This window comes from Microcaecilia unicolor, chromosome 1, assembly GCF_901765095.1.
Source record: "Microcaecilia unicolor chromosome 1, aMicUni1.1, whole genome shotgun sequence".
Classification (NCBI taxonomy): domain Eukaryota; kingdom Metazoa; phylum Chordata; class Amphibia; order Gymnophiona; family Siphonopidae; genus Microcaecilia; species Microcaecilia unicolor.
The window spans coordinates 469,655,548-469,669,289 of NC_044031.1; the positions used below are offsets into that span (position 1 = coordinate 469,655,548).

General features: G+C 43.2%; 1 protein-coding gene across 5 annotated transcripts in view; it reads right to left on the reverse strand.

Annotated features, from left to right (window-relative positions):
- Window positions 1-13,742, reverse strand: part of OSBPL1A (oxysterol binding protein like 1A) — a 548,756-nt gene that overhangs the window by 259,681 nt on the left and 275,333 nt on the right. Inside the window, exon 1 of one of the 5 annotated variants that reach the window (XM_030213659.1) lies at window positions 9,544-9,569. The exons of the other annotated variants lie outside the window; for them this stretch is intronic. The gene's annotated coding sequence lies outside the window, so the exon portion shown is untranslated. Of the gene's footprint in view, window positions 1-9,543; window positions 9,570-13,742 lie in introns of those variants that run through there. 5 annotated transcript variants of the gene reach the window in all.

The following is a 13,742-nucleotide window of genomic DNA, read 5'->3' on the forward strand; positions in this document are numbered from 1 at the left end:
ATGTATAGGATGTTTGTACGTTTGGGAAGCTCGCCAGGTGCCCTTGGCCTGGATTGACCGCTGTCGTGGACAGGATGCTGGGCTCGATGGATCCTTGGTCTTTTCCCAGTGTAGAATTACTTATGTACTTATGACAACTTTCTTTCTTCCAGGTGAACTCCATTTACCACTAAACTCTGTAACCTGTCAGTCAACCAAATTCTGATCCAGTTAGCCACTTTGGGTCCCATCCTCAAGTCGTCTGATTTATTCATGAACCTTCATAAGGACGACTGTATCAAAGCCTTTGCTGAAAGCTGAGTAGACCACATCTAGTGCACATTGGCACAATCTACCTTTTGTAAAGTCATAAGTACATAAGTATTGCCATACTGTGAAAGACCAAAAGGTCCATCAAGCCCAGCATCCTGTTTCCAACAGTGGTCAATCCAGGTCACAAATACCTGGCAAGATCCCAAAAAGGTGCAAAACATTTTATACTGCTTATCCCATAAATAGTGGATTTTCCCCAAGTCCATTTAATAATGGTCTATGGACTTTTCTTTTAGGAAGCCGTCCAAACCTTTTTTAAACTTCGCTAAGCTACCTGCCTTTACCACATTCTCTGGCAACGAATTCCAGAGTTTAATTACACATTGAGTGAAGAAACATTTTCTCCGATTCGTTTTAAATTTATTACATTGTAGCTTCATCGCATGCCCCTAGTCCTAGTATTTTTGGAAAGTGTAAACAGACACTTCACATCTACCTGTTCAACTCCACTCATTATTTTATAGACCTCTATCATATCTCCCCTCAGCCGTCTCTTCTCCAACCTGAAGAGCCCTAGCCGCTTTAGCCTTTCCTCATAGGGAAGTCATCCCATCCCCTTTATCATTTTCGTTGCCCTTCTCTGTACCTTTTCTACATCCCCTTTATCATTTTCGGCGCCCTTCTCTGTACCTTTTCTAATTCCAATATATCTTTTTTGAGATATGGAGACCAAAATTGAACACAATATTCAAGGTGCAGTCGCACCATGGAGCGATACAAGGGCATTATAACATTCTCAATTTTGTTTTCCATTCCTTTCCTAATAATACCTAACGTTCGATTTGCTTTCTTAGCCGCAGCAGCACACTGAGCAGAAGGTTTCAACGACGACACCTAGATCCCTTTCTTGGTCTGTGACTCCTAACGTGGAACCTTGCATGAAGTAGCTATAATTCGGGTTCTTTTCCACATGCATCACTTTGCACTTGCTCACATTAAATGTCATCTGCCATTTAGACGCCCAGTCTCCCAGTCTCGTAAGGTCCTCTTGTAATTTTTCACAATCCTCCCGCGATTTAACGACTTAATAACTTTGTGTCATCAGCAAATTTAATTACCTCACTAGTTAATTCTACCCACTGCCACTCCGAGTTGCAGTCATCTACCGCCCCCCTAAGTCCCTCCCTTCCTTCCCGACTGACTTCGATGCCTGGCTCTCCGTTTTTCTTGAGCCCTCTTCCCCATCCCTCATTCTTGGTGACTTCAACATACACACTGATAACCCATCTGACTCATACACTTCTCAATTCCTCACCCTAACCTCCTCCTTCAACCTCCAACTGAGCTCCACCACCCCTACTCACAAATCTGGTCACTGTCTTGATCTCGTCCTCTCTTCTACCTGCTCACCCTCTAATCACCGCGTCTCTGCTCTTCACATCTCTGACCATCATCTGATCACATTCACACTTCATCACCCTCCTCCTCAGTCCCGCCCATCACTAACCACTACCTCCAGGAATCTCCAGGCTGTTAACCCCCCCACCTTATCCGCTACTATCTCTGCTCTCCTCCCATCCATCACGTCTTCTGAGTCTGTTGACAAGGCTGTTTCCAATTACAATGTCACTCTCTCCTCCACCCTAGACACCCTTGCACCATCTGTTTCCCGTCCCACAAGGCGCACTAATCCCCTGCACCCGTTACCTTCGCTCCTGCTCCCGATCGGCTGAACGCCTATGGAGGAAATCTCGCACCCATACTGACTTCATTCACTACAAATTCATGCTATCCTCCTTCCAGTCCTCCCTATTCCTCGCCAAACAGGATTACTACACTCATTTGACTAATTCCCTCAGCTCTAACCCTCGTCGTCTCTTCGCCACCCTCAACTCCCTCCTCAAAGTGCCCTATGCTCCCACCCCCCCCCCCCTCACTCTCTCCTCAATCACTGGCTGACTACTTCTGCGACAAGGTCCAGAAGATCAACCTCGAATTCACCACTAAAACTTCTCCTCATCCTCATCCTATCACCCACTCCCTCAACCAATCAACCCAGGCCTCCTTCTCCTCTTTTCCTGATATCACCGAAGAGGAAACAGCCCATCTTCTCTCCTCCTCGAAATCCACCACCTGTTCCTCAGACCCCATCCCCACCAACCTATCACCATCTCTCCTACTATCACCCCCACATCTGTCATATCCTCAACCTCTCTCTCTCCACCACAACTGTCCCTGACACCTTCAAGCATGCTGTTGTCATACCTCTCCTCAAAAAACCCTCACTTGACCCTATCAGTCCCTCCAACTACCGCCCCATCTCCCTCCTACCCTTCCTCTCCAAAATACTTGAACGCGCCGTTCACAGCAGTTGCATTGATTTTCTCGCCTCTCATACCATCCTCGATCCGCTTCAATCTGGCTTTCGCCCACTTCACTCGACAGAAACGGCACTATCCAAAGTCTGTAATGACCTGTTCCTCGCCAAATCCAAAGGTCATTACTCCATCCTCATTCTCCTTGACCTATCCGCCGCTTTTGACACTTCCCAAGATCCGTCTTTCGCAGCCTAGTGCAATCCCTCGTACTCAGTCATCTGGATTACTGCAACTCACTGTACGCAGGTTGCAAAGAGCAAATACTGAGGAAACTTCAAACAGCCCAGAATACAAAAGCCAGACATCTTCGGAAAACCAAAATATGAAATTGCAAAACCATTACGAGAGAAGCTACACTGGCTTCCACTCAAGGAACGCATTACTTTTAAAGTATGCACATTAATCCACAAAATCATTCACGGCGAAGCTCCAGCCTACATGTCTGAGTTAATAGACTTACCACCCAGAAACGCTAAAAGATCATCCCGAACTTTCCTCAACCTCCACTTCCCCAATTGCAAGGGCGTAAAATACAAGACGCTACAAGCGTCAACCTTTTCTCACATGAGCACGCAGTTCTGGAACACACTGCCGCGCAACCTGAGAACGATCTACGAGCAAACCTCCTTCCGCAAATTATTGAAGACCCATCTTTTTGATAAAATTTACGGAAAGAACCAAAACACAAAGTCCACACTCACTATTCACTAATGCATCAATACATCCACTTCTGAACTCTCACCCCCCGTAATCTCACCTCACTCATACCATTACTCACAGAAACATGTATACCACACATAATGCCCTTTTAGCTTCTCGCTGTCTCCTTCCAATGTTTCAAGGCTTTGATCCATTGTTACATTCTTCTACAATAATTTGATTGTCTTGCATAACTCTTCACAATGTAATCCATAACCAAGTTGTAACAAATTGTACTTCCATCATTCATATCATATTGTAAGCCACACTGAGCCCGCAAAAAGGTGGGAAAATGTGGGATACAAATGCAATAAATAAATAAATAAATCACAACTTACTTCTTGACACACTGTCCTCTTTTGGGTTCCAGGGCTCTGTCCTCTCCTGGTTCTCCTCTTATCTCTCCCATCGTACCTTCAGAGTACACTCTCATGGTTCTTCCTCCACCCCTATCCTGCTCTCTGTTGGAGTCCCTCAGGGTTCCGTCCTTGGACCCCTTCTTTTCTCTATTTACACCTCTTCCCTGGGCTCCCTGATCTCGTCTCATGGCTTCCAGTATCATCTTTATGCTGACGACACCCAGCTCTATCTCTCCACACCTGACATCACTGCGGAAACCCAGGCCAAAGTATCGGCCTGCTTATCCGATATTGCTGCCTGGATGTCCAACCGCCACCTGAAACTGAACATGGCCAAGACCGAACTTCTTGTCTTCCCACCCAAACCCACTTCTCCTCTACTTCCACTCTCTATTTCGGTTGATAACACCCTCATCGTCCCCATCTCATCTGCCCGCAACCTCGGTGTCATCTTCGACACCTCCCTCTCCTTCTCTGCACATATCCAGCAGATAGCCAAGACCTGTCGCTTCTTCCTCTATAACATTAGCAAAATCCGCCCTTTCCTCTCTGAGCACACCACCCGTACTCTCATCCACTCTCTCGTTACCTCTCGTCTTGACTACTGCAACCTACTCCTCACTGGTCTCCCACTTAGCCACCTATCCCCCCTTCAATCCGTTCAGAACTCTGCTGCACATCTTATCTTCCGCCTGAACCGATACACTCATGTCACCCCTCTCCTCAGGTCGCTTCACTGGCTTCCGATCAGATACCGCATTCAATTCAAGCTTCTGCTACTCACCTACAAATGTACTCGATCTGCAGCCCCTCCTTACCTCTCAACCCTCATCTCCCCTTACGTTCCTACCCGTAACCTCCGCTCTCAAGACAAATCCCTCCTTTCAGTACCCTTCTCCACCACCGCCAACTCCAGGCTCCGCCCTTTCTGCCTTGCCTCACCCCACGCGTGGAACAAACTCCCCGTGCACATACGCCAAGCCCCCTCCCTGCCCATCTTCAAATTTCTGCTTAAAGCCCACCTCTTCAATGTCGCCATCGGCACCTAACCTCTACACCTCTACCCAGGAAATCTAGACTGCCCCAGCTTGACATTTGTTCTTTAGATTGTAAGCTCCTTTGAGCAGGGACCGTCCTTCTTCGTTATGTACAGCGCTGCTTAACACTAGCAGCGCTCTATAAATGTCAAGTAGTAGTAGTAGTAGTAGTTACTCCGATCTCTAGGTCATTTATAAATATGTTAAAAAGCAGCGGTCTCAGCACAGACCCCTGGGGAACCCCACTAACTACCCTTTCTCCATTGAGAATACTGATCGTTAACCCTACTCTCTGTTTTCTATCTTTTAACCAGTTTTTAATCCACTATAGAACACTACCTCCTATCCCATGACTCTCCAATTTCCTCTGGAGTCTTTCATGAGGTACTTTGTCAAACGCCTTCTGAAAATCCAGATACACAATAACAACCAGCTCCCCTTTATCCACATGTTTGTTCACCCCTTCAAAGAAATGTAGTAGATTGGTGAGGCACAATTTCCCTTCACTAAATCCATGCTGACTTTGTCTCATTAATCCATGCTTTTGAATATGCTTTGTAATTTTGTTCTTAATAATAGTCTCTACCATTTTGCCCGGCACCGACGTCAGACTCACCGGTCTATAATTTCCCAGATCTCCTCTGGAACCTTTTTAAAAATCGGCGTTACATTGGCCACCCTCCAGTCTTCCAGTACCACGCTTGATTTTAAGGATAAATTACATATTACTAACAATAGCTCCGCAAGCTCATTTTTCAGTTCTATCAGTACTCTGGGATGAATACCATCCGGTCCACGAGATTTGCTACTCTTCAGTTTGTAGGACTGCCCCATTACATCCTCCAGGTTTACAGAGAATTCATTTAGTTTCTCCAACTCGTCAGCTTTGAATACCATTTCTGGCACCAGTATCCCACCCAAATCTTCCTCGGTGAAGACCGAAGCAAAGAATTCATGTAATCTCTCCGCTACGGCTTTGTCTTCCCTGATCGCCCCTTTTACTCCTCGGTCATCTAGTGGTCCAACCGATTCCTTTGCCGGCTTCCTGCTTTTAATATATTTTAATATGTGTTTTTGCCTCCAACGCAATCTTTTTTTTCAAAGTCCCTCTTAGCCTTCCTTATCAGCACTTTGAAAATAATAAGGAATGTCAAGTCAAATGCAATCGGATCCTTCTTCCATTTTCTGAAGGGTTTTCTTTGAACTCTAATAGCGTCCTTCATCTCACTTTTTAACCACGCCAGCTGTCGTTTGGTCTTCCGTCCTCCTTTTTTAATACATGGAATATATTTGGCCTGGGCTTCCAGGATGGTGTTTTTGAACAGCATCCACGCCTGATGTAAATTTTTGACCCTCGCAGCCGCTCCTCTTTTTTTCACCGTTCTTCTTCTCATTTTATCATAGTCTCCTTTTTTAAAGTTAAATGCTGGGGAGAACTAAGATGGCCGCCGCACCGGTTGGTTGTTGAGATGCTCTGTGTGACCTGGAGCCGAAATTTTTTTCTTAACATGTTTCATACTAAACGGAGTGTTGAGAGTAGTGCCTCCACCTACCTCAGACAGCGCTGGAGTGTTTCTTCCCCGGTGTTTCCAGACCTTTACAGGGAGAGGATCCTATTGCGGGGGAGTCTGGGGAAGCAGACCCCCTGCCAGTAGAGGAAGTCTCCCTGTCCCCACCATCTGCTTCGCTGATCCCTCCTAGCCCGGCGTCACGAGCACCCCTGGTGAGAAACCCCGTCGATACGTCGATGAGGGCGTCTGATGAGGGCGTCTGGTGAGGACCCAGGCAAGCAACAGACAATCCCCACTACAGCGCAGACTTTGGAGGTGACCCTATAAACCCTTAAGGTGATGTTGGACCAGATTGCTAACACACTCCAGAAGACGTCAGGTGATGTACTAAACCTTAATACTAAATTTGAAGAAATGAAAAAAATAGTAGACTCTGTAAAGACTGATTTAACAACGCAAGTGCAATCCATAAAAAAAAAAAAAAAAAAAAAGAGGTTGATACCTTAAATGACTTTAAAAATGTGGTTTCTGAAGACTCCATGGAAATTCGATGTAAAATTGAACAAATTGAGAATTTTAACAGGCGCCTAAATCTCCGTCTCCTGAATTTCCCAATAATAGCTGGGGAAACTCTAATAGACACTTTTTGAAAATATTTGATAGAAATTCTACATATTCCTGCGGAGGCAATATCCCTGCTAAATAAAATTTACTTCATACCTAAATCTGGAAATGGAGCACAAGGCCCTGAAAAAGATATTCCTGACTTACAAAATATCTCGGAAATATTGGAACAATCCTCTGATATAATAGTGAACAGAACTACTGTGATTGCATCAATGGTTTTTGAGAAAGATTATATATAATACCATTTTAAGATTATATTTTTAAAATCTTACAGCTCAATTCTATGGTTCTAAGGTTTGGATTTACCCAGACATCACTAAATTGACAACAAAAAAGGAAACAGTTTCTTGCTTTGAACCAAAGACAATAGATATAGGCGCAACCTTTTTTCTGGCATACCCATGCAAGTGTGTAGTTAAATTGGGTCAAACAAAATACATTTTCTTTTCACCGGAACAACTTAAATCGTTTTTAGAATTGAAACAAGTGAAATAATAGAATCTGGAAGAAGGCAGCCTTTTCTTTAAACTTAATTTGATTAATTCTTTATATTACTTCTCTCTTTTCTCCCCAGTTTTTTACTGAGGTCTAAGGAAGGTTTCAAAATGTTATACTGTTAAAACATTCTAAAGTCATGATCTTCTTTTGTTTGTTATAGTGATGTGATTATTATGGAAGAGAATGTTTGTAATTCTACTATTTTTTTCCTACCTGTATTTCCAATACAAGGTAATCCTTGTGAATTGTAATTAAAAGCATAAATAAAGATTAAAAAAAAAGTTAAATGCTAACGTATTTGATTTCCTATGTATAATTACTTCAAAGCTAATATCAAATCCGATCATATTATGATCACTGTTATCAAGTTATGATACCTTAGATCTTGCAACCTGTTTGATTATAGAAATTCATTGGGGCTAATGCAGAAAGTTACCACGAATCTAACTGCGCAGTTATCACATCTGTACACTCATGTTACCTTCCAAGCAATGTAAAGAGGAGTTCCTCTTTTTATGATCATCTATATTTTATGTACACTATCACTTTTGCCTTTATTTTTCCAGTCATTTATTTAAAAAAAAAAAAAAAGGGTAGCTTTCAAGTCATGCCCGACATCCAAAGGGTTTGCATTCTGAAGGATCTTGTGCACTTACGGCAGGAACGTACCGTTTAGTCCATTGACATGATTATTTTCCCTTATAAAAAGGCGGCAAATTAAAAAAAAAAAAAAAAAGACGACAAAACAATGGAAAGCATCAGAAGACATAACATAAAACCTCAAGTAGCTGAGAGAACCATTTACATGGCTACAGCCAGAACATAAAAATTCTAGTAGATTGTGTAATACAACTATATGCCTTTTTCTACAGCCTATGAAACATAGGGGCCATTTTATTCAGGCGTGGAAGACCTGACTTGGGCCTACCACATGGTAAAACGGCACTAGCACAGGATGTGCTGAAGTGTCCCGTGGTAGTTTGGCAAGCAGTGCGCAATACTCCTGTGGTAAAAAATATTTTGTATTTTTTGCCATGGGAGGCGTATCTAGGGGCGGAGAGTACATGTGTCTGCACATTACTGATTAGCACAGGAGACCTTACTGCCTCCTAAATAGGTAGAATAAAGGGCTCCTGGCAGTAATAGCCATCCGCTAATGGGGAAATATGCTCGTGGCCATTAAAAAAAAAAAAAAAAAAAAAACTTGACTGCAGCCATTTTTCTGCCACGCTAGAAAATGGCTGGAGCATGCGGCAACCCACATGCTAATCACAGTGCTGGCCACTTTCTGGCATGGCTTGATAAAATGATGCAATAATGCACAAATGTTAAGTTTTGATTTTTTTCTTTAATGGTATTACAGACCATTTAAAATAATTTTTAGACTATTCTCTGGTTGAGTTTTTGCTTTTTCCCCTGATTGTCAAAAAGATGTTTTACCTTGTAGCTTACCAGCAATTCTGCAACCTGCTAATCGGTTCTGACCCCAGGCTGGTACTCCTACTACAACACATCCTTTGCTCTTGGTTCCATCCATAAATGAAATACTTTTGATATTTTCCTTTTAAATAATTCTAACAGAAATACTGTACTGAGAGAAAGAACGTACTCAAGGTGCAAACATGGTAGTGTGTATTCTTCTGACCTTATGGGAACAGAAAAAGTATACTACTCGTTTACTCTGCCTCTCGCATGTTCTTTCTGTACTCACATGTTCTGTGTGTACTATTTCACACAAAAAAGATGTTAGATACTGCTATGCCAAAATACAAAAATAAAGCTACCCATGAGATAAATGCCCCTGAACATTACATCAAAATTAAGCAAATTACATTTCTGAGTTTTGCATCAGTTTATAAATATGGACCAGGCATATCCTGCAGTGTTAGAAAAGGATAAGTCCTATGCAGGTTTGTGATTGGCATTTAGGAGTTTATATCGGAGTTTAACTTTTTTTCATTTACTTTTATCCTTCATTAGTTTAGCTCATTTTTGATAGACTTAAAGGCCACAAACTACGTATAAGCTGTCACTACTCCCATTTTTACCTAAATTTGCTGTTACTGATGCGAAGAACCATTAGAGTTTCTTCAAGTCAGAGAAATGAACATTTATTTAGTAATGCAATCAGCATTTTAAACATGTATTTGAAAGGAGAACAGAGGTTAAAACAATACTGTACCTTCATGCAGCCAAGTGCTGGCACAGCTATCTCGCCACATGAAAAGAGAGCCCTTCTAGACTTTGCACCTGAAATCTATCTACTGTTTTTTTCTGCTGCCCTATTGGATTTTGAATTAAATAATGTATGAGCAAAAACTAGAATAGCATTAAGGAAACCCAAGCAAGACAGCACTTCTAAAGCAACGTATCACAAGTTTCCAACATACAAGCTAAATTGCTTAATACTTTGCAATGAGCAATTTGCAGCTGGTTATACAAAAAAGGAGAAATTATATGTTACCTGATAATTTTTTTTCCCTTAGTCCTACCAGACCAGTCCAGAACCTCTGTGTTATGTTCATGGACCAATGGATGGAGACAAAGAAGGTGTGAATGACGCAGAACTACTTTAAGAGCAGCATGCAGTATAGTTAAGTTACTTATTTGTAGTAGGTGTTCTACGAGGACAGCAGGCATATATTCTCACATGTGGGTGACGTCATCCACAGAGACTGGTGTGGACACTGCCAAGTGCACTGCCCAACACTTAACGGGACCAGCAGTACCGTTTTAAAGCTAAGACAACAACTCCAAAGGGAGACAAGAGCGATGTAAGAATATATGCCTGCAGGCCTCGCAGAACACTTGCAACAGGTAAGTAACATACTTTCTCCGAGGACAAACAGGGATAATATTCTCACATGTGGGACTCACTAGCTGCCAGGCTCACAACATAAATGAATTTTGGTAAGTAGATAGTGAGCCAGGAGGAAAAAAGGGCAGGAGGGTGGAGTTGGCGTAAGTAGTAAAAAGATTCTGCAGGACTGCTTGTCCAAACTGGCTATCCCACCTAGAATGCTACTCAAGACAGTAGAGAGCAGTGAAGGTGTGGAAAGAAGACCATATAGCTGCCTTGCAAGTTTTTTCAATGGAGGTAGAGAGGAAAAGGCTACTGAAGCCACCATGGCTCTCATATTGTAAGCAATGACCCAGCCATGAAGGGTCAGACCAGCCCGAGTATACACGTAGGAGATACAGTCAGTCAGCCAAGTAGAAATAATACATTGGGTGATGAGTAGGGAGCAATTAGAATCATGGTCCCTTGGAGTCGATGCAGTTTGAAAGAGTTTTCCCTATGTGGAGAGGAAAGGCATGTAGAAGATCCATAGAAGGTCCTCAGTTTGTTGTTCTGAGGAGAAGCAAAGAGGTCTACCACTGGGGTCCCCCACTGTTAGAATACTCAACAAACTCAAAGATGCTGAAGGACCATTTATGAGGCTGAAAGACTCTGCTCAATTTGTTTTCTACAGCATTCTGTTTGCCGGCTAGGTAAAAAGCTCTTGAGATGTTTCAAGAAGCTGCCCACATCAAACCTGGATTGCTTGTCAACAGAGGTAGTAAGAACCTATTCCTCCTTGTTTGTTCAGGTAATACCTTGCAACTTGGTTGTCTGTGTAAACAAGTATCAAATTGAGAATGTAGTCTTTGAGGGCATTCCAGAGTGCTCACAATTCCAGGAGGTTGATATGATGATGTTTCTCTCATGGGGACCAAGAACCTTGTGTATGGAGACCATCCCAACCTACCATGGAGGCATCTGTGGTGAGGGACCTTGTGATGCAGAGGGGGATAAAACAGAAAATCCCAGGAGAGATCCTAGAATACCATCCACCGCTGAGGAGAGTGGTGTAGCTGCAGAATGACTCGACTATGGGCTGAAAGTAATCCTGTGGTTTGGGACCATTGAGAATGTGTCCACTGAGAAATTCGGAAATGAAGTTGAGCTAATGATGTTACATGAACTTTTGAAGTCATGTGACTGAGTAGGCGGAGCATCTAACAAGCAGATACTTAGGTGGATTTGAACACCTGAGAGGACAGATGCAGTATGTTTGCTCTCGGTTGAAGGAAGGAAGGCTCGACCCTGAGAAAGCGCCAAGTAGCATCGAAGAGAGCCCCTATGAACTCTAAGGTCTGAACTGATTTTGATTTAGGATAATTGATCACAAACCAGAGGAGTTCTAGGATTCTTATGACAAATAGAATAAATGTGTGTGCAGACTCCCAAGAGGTTGCCTTGATTAACCATTTATTGAGGTAGGGGAAAACATGTATGCCCCACCTGTGAAGTGTTACAGCTACCACTCTCGGGCGCTTTGTGAAGACTCAAGGAGCCAAAGCAAAGCTGAGAAATTATAGTTGGAGAGTAGAGCAGTTACTGCAGTATGGAAACTTCCCATGCATTGAGGATGTTGATGCAAAGGAGGTGTTGTCAGAGTGCCAGGAGGGAGACCGATGCGAATGCTTCTTAGATTTTTTTTTTTTTTATTTGTACCCCGTGCTTTTTCCCACTCATGGCAGGCTCAATGCGGCAGGCGATGGAAGGTTAAGTGACTTGCCCAGAGTCACAAGGAGCTGCCTGTGCCGGGAATCGAACTTATGCTGCAGGTCCTTCGATGCACGCGGCACCGATGAAGAGATTGTTGAGTCCTTACAAGGTCGCAGTACCGAGTCCAACGTCGGAGTTCATCATTGTTGTGTCCCCAATGTCGATGCCAACGCAGATGCAGGTTGAATGCTGAGTGCCAAATCCCCTGCCATGCTCAATGTAGATGTCGATGCAGAACCAAAAATGTTTTTCATGCTGGACTCTGTGAGCTTTAAGGGTCCACGCCTGAATGCGCAGGCAGAGACTACAATGTATGTCCCAGTGCTCCAGACCAAAGCATAGGACACATCGGTTATGGGGGTCTGTGCCTGAGATGGTCCTATTGCATCTAGTACACTTCTTAAAACCACTCGACACCCTCGTCGACATGGAAGGAAAAACGACCGATACAAGGTCGAAAGGCTCTATGGCCCAGGGAGCTTGAGTAGTCTCGTATCCGAAAATGATCAATGCTTCCCCAGGGAATAGGGCTCAGAAACCTGAAGGCTGAAAAACGAAGAAAAAACATCCTGAGAAAGGGAAGGCCCCAAAAGGCAAAAGTTTGACGCGCTGAGGAAAGATTAGAAGACCAACCTCTCTGCTTCGTGGAAAATGATAGACTACTGGTCCTGCGCTCAAGCTTTGGGCAGGAAATAACCAGTGCATGTGCGGTGGGGGCACTGCCTCAAAGTTTTAAAGTGACAGTGCACTAGGCAGTGTTTGCACCAAGCTCCATGATTGACATCACCCACTTGTGAGAATATGTCTGCTTGTCCTCGGAGAATTCAAGTGACCACACAATGGTGCTCATGTACACACTTCCAGTCAAATGTCATATTCATCCATTACCTTTACCAATAAGGTACTGCTGTATTCTACTGACAAGACAGATCAACTGAATCAGAGAGCTGAACATCCAATGACGTTAGAGGTATTTTAAAATAGAAGTACTTCAAACTAAGAAATAAGAAAACAGGAGAACTATTTGGAATGGAAGCATGATCATTAGTCTTTCTGGACTGATCTGGTAGGACTAAAGGAAAAGAAAACAGGTAAGACAATTTCTCCTTCCTTAATGTCCATACCAGACCAGTCCAAAACCAGTGGGATGTAGTAAAGCAGTCCTCAATGTTGGCAGGGAAAGAGAAGAACTTTAAGAGCCTGTATTAGAGACTCAGGGTATGTGTCTTGTAGAAGATCTGAACTACAGGGGGTTCAAGAACAAATACAAAGGATGGCACTGCAAATAGCCAATACAAACTGTAGATTAAGGACAGGCATCTTCAAGCTAGGGAAGATCACTACCAGATAACATGCATCTTGTCCCACATGAGGCTAAATTAATAGATTTCTTACAAGTACCGAAGATACAGTTGCTCTTGTAAAGGGATCTATACACACTGGGGAAACAGATACTTATTCTCCCAACAGGGCTCCTTTGTTTTAGCTCCCTAGGCTAAACTTCTTATTCTAGAGCTTGGCCTCCTTAACTCAGGGTCTCATTAGAACCTAGTGAAATTGAGTGCCGAAACTGCATGGTTACTACCACTAGACTACAGCTTCCTTGACACTGCCAAGTTTAAGTCCAGGAACTTAAGTTGTTCATTAGTCATTAAGAATGCCAACTCGTGTAGCTGGAATAACTTCCCTTCACGTTAAGTGGTGTCAACAATTCTTCTAAGCTGGACCTCCTTCCAGTGCATCCATCATCCTAGTGATGGGAACAGAGTCGTTGCTGGACCATCATCTTTCAAGACAAAGTGTGCTTCTTATTCATATGTTTGAAAGAA